Source organism: Pantherophis guttatus, chromosome 8 (assembly GCF_059756535.1).
Source record: "Pantherophis guttatus breed Tessera chromosome 8, ASM5975653v1, whole genome shotgun sequence".
NCBI lineage: Eukaryota > Metazoa > Chordata > Lepidosauria > Squamata > Colubridae > Pantherophis > Pantherophis guttatus.
The window spans coordinates 65,662,521-65,671,970 of record NC_142070.1 but is presented as its reverse complement, the minus strand read 5'-3'; positions in this window follow the sequence as shown (position 1 = coordinate 65,671,970).

The window sequence follows — 9,450 nt, the reverse complement described above, 5'->3', positions numbered from 1 at the left end:
ATAGGTTATAAGAAATACATTTATCACCATAAACATGTAGTTAATTGTTACCTGAATAATTGCTACAAACCATTCATTGATTATCATGGCATGGATTCAAGAAAATGTGGACTAGTTGTAGGAAGGTTCCTGCCAGTAATTTAGATTTTCCTAATTGTTTATCCACTTTTTAAAAATGTCACGATACCACACCGACAGATTGTGTAATAATCTGAAAAAATTTTGAGTGTGCAGAAATGGATTAATTTACTATAGAATTAAATAACAAGGAAGACTCAAAATATTATTCAACCTGGGAAAACTGGCATCAATTGATAGAAAATAAAAATAGGAAATATATAGATCAAAATAAGACATAAATTATGTTTACATATATTTGATCAAGAAGGAATATCTGAGAATATATGAATAGAGTTAAGATTTGTGTACTGTTAGAACGACGTTGAATAGTACAACTATCATGGATGTATTTTTGTTACAGATGTATTTGTATTAGTATTTTAATATTTTAAATTTTAATAAAGGTTTAATAAAATGTCACTATAAAAAAGTTAGCTAACTATTAGTTTCAATATACTCCTTTGTTCAATTATATAAATTTGATATAAAAAGTTTTTGTGATCTGAATAAATATTCTAGCAATACAAACATGGATTGTATTCATATTACAAACTGTAAAAAAAAAATTTTGTCGCTTGAAATATATTTCAAGTTTATTTAAAGTTCCATTTGCATAGTTTAAAGCATATGTGATTGACATGTAAAGTAATTGAGCTTTATGTATGAAAATATCTTTAGATTCCAAAATTTAAATGATAAAGGACTTATAAACATAAATATAAAGCAATCAGAATTGCTTACATTATACTATGAAAAGAGAATTCACAATCCAAGTTTAGAGATATTTAATTAGTTTTGCAATCTATTATCTAAGGAAGAATCTTGACATACAATGCCAAAATAAAATATTGTTACTCCTTGACATTTTGGCTAAAGAATGGTGGGTGCTGTATTACCATATGAGTATTCACACACACATGTAACTGTAGTTTAGTGAGTTTATTAATATTCCCCAGCAATTCCCTTTGCCAAAAAACCCAAAACTGTCCCGATTAAGTGCAGCCATGAGCAGACCAAGGTTAGTCCACAGAGCAATGGCAAAAGAGTCCAAAAAGCAATTTAAAGTTTCTCAAACAAAATAAATGCACCAGGCAAACTTAGATCTACAACACAAGTAAACTCATGAGTCAAGCAAAGTCCAGAGTTTCCAAGGCACGATTCAAGTCAAGGCACAGTGTTAATCCAAAGTGAGGCAGAAATCATCACGACCAGAAAACACACAGCTAAGAAACAAACACCTTGTTCCCAGCAATCCCTCCATTGTCTGCTGTGCTAAATAGCCAGCCTCTGGTGCAGCCCATCAAGAAGGGCGAGGCTACCTCCTCCTGAATAGTCTGGCAGACACTCTCTGCTCCTGCCTTTTCTCTGCCCTATGTGTTCTTGGATCAGCTACAGAAGGCAGTTCCTCTCTCTCATCACTGACCATCTGCAATTGCATACTTTCCCTAGCTGGAACTGCTGCTCGGAGCCATTAATTAACTCAGCTCCTGACATGCCAAGAACTGGTTCATCCTCCCCTGAGCTGACATCTAGAGTGGTATCTGTGGGATTGTTTGAGGGAGTCATCACAATGGGGTAGTTTTTAAAGCAAAATATAGATTATTTTATATAATTATTTTATTCATTATCAATTATGAGGGACTTGGTGGTTCAGTGGCTAAGATGCTGAGCTTGTTGATTGAAAGGTTGGCAGTTCAGCAGTTCAAATCCCTAGTGCCATGTAATGGGGTAAGCTCCCATTACTTGTCCCAGCTTCTGCCAACCTAGCAGTTCAAAAGCATGTAAAAAATGCAAGTAGAAAAATAGGGACCACCTTTGGTGGGAAGGTTTAATCATGCTGGCCACATGACCACGGAGCCGTCTTCGGACACGCTGGTTTTTTGGCTTTGAAACAGAGATGAGCACTGCCCCCTAGAGTCGGGAATGACTAATACATATGTGCGAGGGGAACATATGTGCGAGGGGACCTTTTTATAGATTATTTCACTCAAACTGTTACCTAATTTCCTGAATAAACTATAGTACAGTTTGATTATCTTAATATATACAGCAATGGTTTTGCAGAGTATGTATATTTTTACAGTATCAGTAAGTTCCCTTGAGACTGGATCATGTATCCCTTGAGACTGTTTACACAATAAATTATTTTATTTAATTCGGTCTTCTGGTTAAGATACTGGGGTAGAAACGGACAAGAGTATAAACCAGGAGATTGTGAGTTCTAGTTCTGCTTTAGGCATGAAAGCCAGCTGGGTGACTTTGGCCCAGGCACTTTCTCTCAGCCCAAGTCACCTCACAGAGTTGTTGTTGAGGGGCAAATAGGAGAAGGAAGAAATATTAGATATATATTTGCTGCCTTAAGTTATTTATAAGAACAGAAAAGATAGAGAATTGTATTTTTCAGTTTAAAAATAGGTCACTGCTTAAAGTGCATTGTGGAGAATCTTAGTATTTTTTTAATGATGATTCAACATCCTGTATTCATTTTGACAAAGAATCCAAGAAAAAAATAGTTTTTTTAAAGCTCTTTTCCTAAGTATTCACAATGGCTGTTCAATGGATGTTTTATCTAACAAAAATCTATACTTTGCATGAGGGAAAATAAGCTGGGAATTTCGACCCATTTAGAACAAGATAAAAGAATATTTTCATTCATTCTAATCTTCAGGTGAGGATCTCTTGAGAAAAATGTGCATTTACTACATTCGTTTCCTGGAAGCAAAGAACTACTTGGTTGTACAGAAAGAAATGAAAAAACTTGTTCATAACTTTAGTGTTATATACAAAGCTGTAGTTATTATCCTGCAGAATAACATTTTGCCATTTTCAAAACTAAAGGAAATACACTCCAGAAAAATAAAAGAACCTATCAAGAAAATATGGTATTATATGAAATCTATTACTTTTTAATTATCAAAATGAGGTGGTCATCCAGTAGTTCAAAAATTGGGACATATAGAGCATTGAAGGAATTGTTGAGAAGGTCTGCCAGCTAAAAGTAGGATATATTGTTAAAGTTACCTGGTCCAGAGTAATGGGTCTAGGTGAAGTCACTTTTGAATAACAGTTTAAGTCTTTTATTCAAAAATTTAGACTAATATAGACATTGGCTATTTTGAGGGGTCCTTGGCAGTGGTGGGTTTCAAATTTTTTTAATACCTGTTCTGTGGGTGTGGCTTGGTGGGCATGGCTTGGTAGGCATGGCAGGGGAAGGATACTGTAAAATCTCCATTCCCTCCTCAAGCCAGGGGAAGGTTACTACAAAATCCCCATTCCCTCCCGATCAGCTGGGACTTGGGAGGCAGCGAATAGATGGGGGCAGGGCCAGTCAGAATTTTTACTACCGGTTCTCCAAACTACTCAAAATTTCCGCTACCGGTTCTCCAGAACTGGTCAGAACCTGCTGAAACCCACCTCTGGTCCTTAGTTGTTTTCTTGCAGATGTTTCATTATCCAAACTAGGTAACATTGTCAGTGCTAATCTGATTAGCATTGATAATGTTACGTACTTTGGGTAATGAAATATCTGCAAAACAACCAAGCTCAAAAAGCACCAAGGACCCCACATTTCAATGATGAGCTACGAATATTCTCCTTTATTGTTACTGGCTATTTTCTAACCTCCCACCTTTTACTTAAATATACAAAAAGGAACAAATACCTAGGCACTGTTTGCAATATACTCTTCAGGAACTATAAACGGGTTTTAGTCAAAGGCAGTATGGAAGGAACAGGAATTTATGGTGATTCACTTGTGGAGTTCAGTTAGGCCATCCATTTTGCATTCATAGGATATCACGACTCCCTAGCACCCAAATTCAAGAACAATTACACAGCCTAAAGAACTATGGATAAAGAAGACTAGAGTAACAATATTGCTCTTTTGGAAAACATACCTCATAGTCCAGGGCTCCCCAACCCCGAGGCTGAGCATGTGGCAGGTAAGTGTGCGCAGCTCCATTTGTGTGAGCAGCGGGTGTACATGTGAGTGCAGGAAGCTCTATTTGCATGAGTGGCGGGCACTCACGTGAGTGCAGGAAACTCCATTTGTGCAAATGGTGAGTGCGTGCACAAACCGCTTGCGTGGAACCGTCCCCTTCCCCCCCCTCCAAGGTTGGAGACCCCTGCCATAGTGGATTCTAACTATTTCACTGAATTAAAGCTGATTGAACGAATAATACTAAAGCCATGCTGGCAAGAAAGTATCAGTGTGCACAACACAAGGTATTTCAAGTGTTACCCAGGTGAAAGCACCTCAGATCTGTGATGTGACAAGACATTGGGCTGTCCTATTTATAAAATCCTTAATAAGGTTTTGTAGATTGCTTCTTGCACTGTGATTTCGCAGTTATATTCCTAGAAAGGAAACCTCTTTAATGTATCAAGTAGTATTAGTTCTAAATTCTGTTATGGTCATCAAAGTCATTATTCTCACTCTAGCATTATTTTAATTCTTACAGTTTTTCAAGCCTCTGATTTGATTTCTTTTGTTGGGAAAAGTTATTCATATTCAGAATATGATTATGGATATGTATATATAGTATGTATATATAGTATATATATATATATATATATATATATATATATATATATATATATATATATACAGTATTATTTATTTATTTATTTATTTATTTATTTATTTATTTATTTATTTATTGGTTCGATTTATATGCCGCTCTTCTCAGGGTGGCTTACAATGCCTTAAGCAATAGCCTTCATACTTTTGTATATACCTGCTTAGTAGGGCTTTCGGCCCCCCCAAGCGGTGTTCTTTTTTTATACAAAATCAGCTTATTGCTCCCACAATCCGGGTCCTCATTTTACCTAGCTCGAAAAGATGGAAGGCTAAGTTAACCTTGAGCCTGGTGAGCCTTTGAACTTGCAGTAATTGCAGGCAGCTGGTGTTACTTAACAGCACTTTAGTCTGCTGCCACCAAGGCCACCAATATTAACAGATTAACAGAGTTGGATGGGATCTTGTAGGTCATCTAGTCCAACCCCCACCCAAGCAGGAGACCCTACACCATTTTTGACAGATGGCAGTCAAGTCTCTTCTTGAAAGTTTCCAGTGATGAAGCTCCCACAACTTCTGAAGGCAAGCTGTTCCATTGATTGATTGCTCTCACTGTCAGAAAATTTCTCCTTATTTCCAGATTGAATCTCTCCTTGTTCAGTTTCCATCCATTATTCCTTGTCTGGCCTTCAGGTGCTTTGGAAAATAGCTTGACCCCTTCCTCTCTGTGGCAGCCCCTCAAATACTGGAACACTGCTATCATGTCTCCTCTGGTCCTTCACTAGACTAGACATACTTAGTTCCAGCAACCGTTCTCTATATGTTTTAGCCTTCAGTCCCCCATTCATCTTGGTTACTCTTCTCTGCACTCTTTCTAGAGTCTCAACATCTTTTTTTTAGTGGTGATCAAAACTGACCAGTGTGTGTGTGTGTGTGTGTGTGTGTGTGTGTATGTATCAGTGGTGGGTTCCTTCCGGTTCGGTCCAGTTCGGCCGAGCCGGTAGCGTTGACGATATGATGTCACCGAACCAGTTCTCCCCCCGCCCTCTCACCTCCCCACCCACCCACATTATTCTTACCTTTTATTTGGTCCCACCCCCAATCTATTGCTGCCTCCTGAGTCCCAGCTGATGACTAGAGGGAAAAAAACTGTTTAAACTCTTGCCATGGGGCTTCAAAGGGCCGTCCTACAGCTGATCAGTGTTAAAAGCAAACAAATGAGTCGGGTCATAAGTGCGAGGACTGGTCGTAAGTGCGAGGACCTTCCAGAAATGACTGACCAGCTAGCCACGCCCACCTAGTCACATGACCTCCAAGCCACACCCACAAAATAAGCCACGCCCACAGAACTGGTAGTAAAAAAATTTAGAACCCACCCCTGGTATGTATGTATATGTATATATACATATATATCTATATCACAGCTGCACATACAGTATACATATATACAGTATACATACAGTATTCCGAAAGCCACAATATCTAAGCTATTCAGTAATGACGGCCCAGAGAAAAGGAAATTCTATCAATCATGTTAGAATTCTGACAGATGATATACTTATACCTGCTCTAGAAAGAAACTTTATAGCTATACTTCCTAAGTTCATTTTTAAAAACATCTTTTGTTTTGATCTCCACATTCACCTGAGGCAATTAAAATTAAAAAGTTAACACAAATCTCAAACATCCATAATTCTGCATCACCCAGAGCCACTCTATGAATGGCGGGATTCTAAATTTGATGAATATATAAATAAAATCCATCATCCTACAGTGAGATAAGATAAAATGTCCCTTCAGGCCGACTTGGAAACCTTTAACAATCTGAGTGTCTTCCAGTCTCAAGATGAACTTATGATTGACAGGACTTACAATTAACTACACTAGAGATAGGATTATATCCTCTGTATTATAATAGTGAAAAAACTATTAACACCAACAAATATGAGTTATGATGACAACATCAATCTGAATGTGCCTTTCATAGTACCTTTCAGCAACCGAGGTGGCGCAGTGGTTAGGGTGCAGTACTGCAGCTACTTCAGCTGACTGCTAGTTCAACAGATCAGTGGATCGAATCTCACCGACTCAAGGTTGACTCAGCCTTCCATCCTTCCGAGGTGGGAAGGAGATTGTTGGGGACAATATGCTATTTAGTATACTGTCTTTGATGTAAGCCGCCTAGAGTCCTCGGAGAGTGGGCGGCATAGAAATATGAATAATAATAATAATAATAATAATAATAATAATAATAATAATATTGCAGCAAAATTTCACAAACTGACTACCTACAACGCCATGACCGTGTTGCTAAGATCATTCACTGGAAATTGTGCCAGAAGTTTGGATTTGAGTACAGCAAAAACCACTGGGAACATCAGGTTGAGAAAGTTTTAGAGAATGAGAAATTCAAGATCTTGTGGGACTTCAGGATTCAGACTGACAGGCACTTGGTCCACAACACACCTGACATAACAATAGTTGAAAAGTAAAAAGTATGGTTCGTTGATATTGCAATACCTGGTGATGCACGGATTGAAGATAAGCAGCAAGAAAAAATCACAAAGTACCAGGACTTGCAAATTGAAGTTGAGCGACTGTGGAAAAAGAAATTGTGTGTTGTCCCGATTGTAATTGGAGCCCTTGGAGCAATACCCAAAGGGCTACCCCGCTATTTGGAAATTCTAAATTTGCCAGACTTGAACATTTTGACTCTACAAAAAACCACCTTACTCGGAACAGCTTACATCCTCCGACGATACCTTAACAGTTCCTAGGTCCTTGGTTAGGACTTGAGCTGCTGAGCTATTAACCAGCCTCAAAGGCTGTGAATCTCACTAAAGATTAACCAATAATAATAATAGTAACAACAACAACAACAACAACAACAACATATGGATAGGACAAGATGATTACCACAGAACATGTGAATTTACAAATAATGAAACCATTTGGGGCCATGTCAAAGTATTAGTATTTACAGTTTCTAATTGGCTACAGACTTAGCTATCACTATTTTTAATACAGAAAGAAAATCTTTCTGAATCACAACAATATGCAGAAGACAATCTATAGTTTGTGTGTGAAACGAGAGAGCTTACCACATTCCTGTTGAATTAAACGAATAGCCTCTGGTGTCATGCTTTCCACACTGGGACTAGCAGAGAGTCTTTTGACACCATACATCTTTAGAAGTAATTGGTTTCCAAGGGCTCTTGGTCAAATATGTTTGCTTTTAAAACTCTTAGTAGTGAAATATATTTAACTGGAAGATGAGACCAGAATAAATTTGTGAAATCCAGTTACTGTTTTTTGAGTGAATGGTAATGATGCCCCATTTGCAAAATACCACAAACCATCTTAACCAAATGTTCTTAACTAAATTTCTGAATAGTACTAATAGTACAAACGGAGAGTGAAGGTAGCTTATTAAGTCTCAAGAAGCCCATTTTTATAATACAATATTTTATATTGTACAGCTGTGTTTGGTTTCATATTTTCAGAAATTATAAAGTTAGGGCACAGCCATGCTCAAGAAATAATATCCCCAACTCTGAACTTCCTATTTCTTTGACCCTGCTAGTTTTTGGGAAGGCCATTAAAATCTAGCTTTTCCTACATCTCTGTGCCAGGATCCTGTTGCTATATTAATGATTGGGAAAGAGGTGGGTTTCAACAGGTTCTGACCAGTTCTGGAAAACCGGTAGTGGAAATTTTGAGTAGTTCGGAGAACTGGTAGTAAAAATTCTGACTGGCCCCATCCCCATCTATTCTCTGCCTCCCAAGTCCCAGCTGTTTGGGAGGAAATGGGGATTTTGCAGTAACCTTACCCTGGATTGGGGAGGGAATGGAGATTTTACAGTATCCTTCCTCTGAAATGCCCACCAAGCCACGCCCACCAAGCCATGCCACGCCCACCAAGCCACACCCACAGAACCGGTAGTAAAATAATTTGAAACCCACCACTGGAAAATACAATAATTTTGGTTTGGTTTGATTCTAGCTCCATTTTAGGCCCAAAGCCAACTGGCTGACCTTAGGCCAGTCCCTCTCCCTTAGCCCTAGGAAGGAGGCAATGGCAAACCACTTCTGAAATTTTGCCAAAAGAACTGCAGGGATTTGTCCAGGCAGTAACCAAAAGCCGATACTGACTTGGAGTTATCACCACCACCAATTATAATAATTTGATTTGGTTTCTCTTCTTTAGTCTAGTTATCTTTTAATATTCAATGTTTGGGTTTTAAAAATTGCTTTTAAGTTAAGTCTCCCAGAGTTTTTAATGAGTAGGCAGTTTTAGAAATTTTATGGTTTGTGACTATGCTAATTCTAAGTCCCAATTCTATGTAGTGTTTTCATGCATGCAACACATGTAAAAAAGATAAGGCTTTATCAAATAGGTTTTTTTCTGAACCTTCCTCTGTGTAGACATCTGAAACTAGGATGTATATGTATGTTCTGACCAGGGGTGAAATCCAGCAGGTTCTGACAGGTTCTGGAGAACCGGTAGCGGAAATTTTGAGTAGTTTGGAGAACCAACAAATACCACCTCTGCCTGGCCCCAGAGTGGGGTGGGAATGGAGATTTTGAAGTATCCTTCCCCTACCACGCCCACCAAGCCATGCCCACAGAACTGGTAGTAAAAAAAATTGGATTTCACCACTGGTTCTGACCTGGCCTTTGGAGAAGCAAGAAACAGACTCCCTGCAAAGAAAACCCCCTCTTTATTTACACATTGGGAATTAACTGCATTCACCAACCAAAAGTCCAAGCAAGAGTCCTGCAAGAAGTTAACTGAAACAATAGTCCTTATCAGC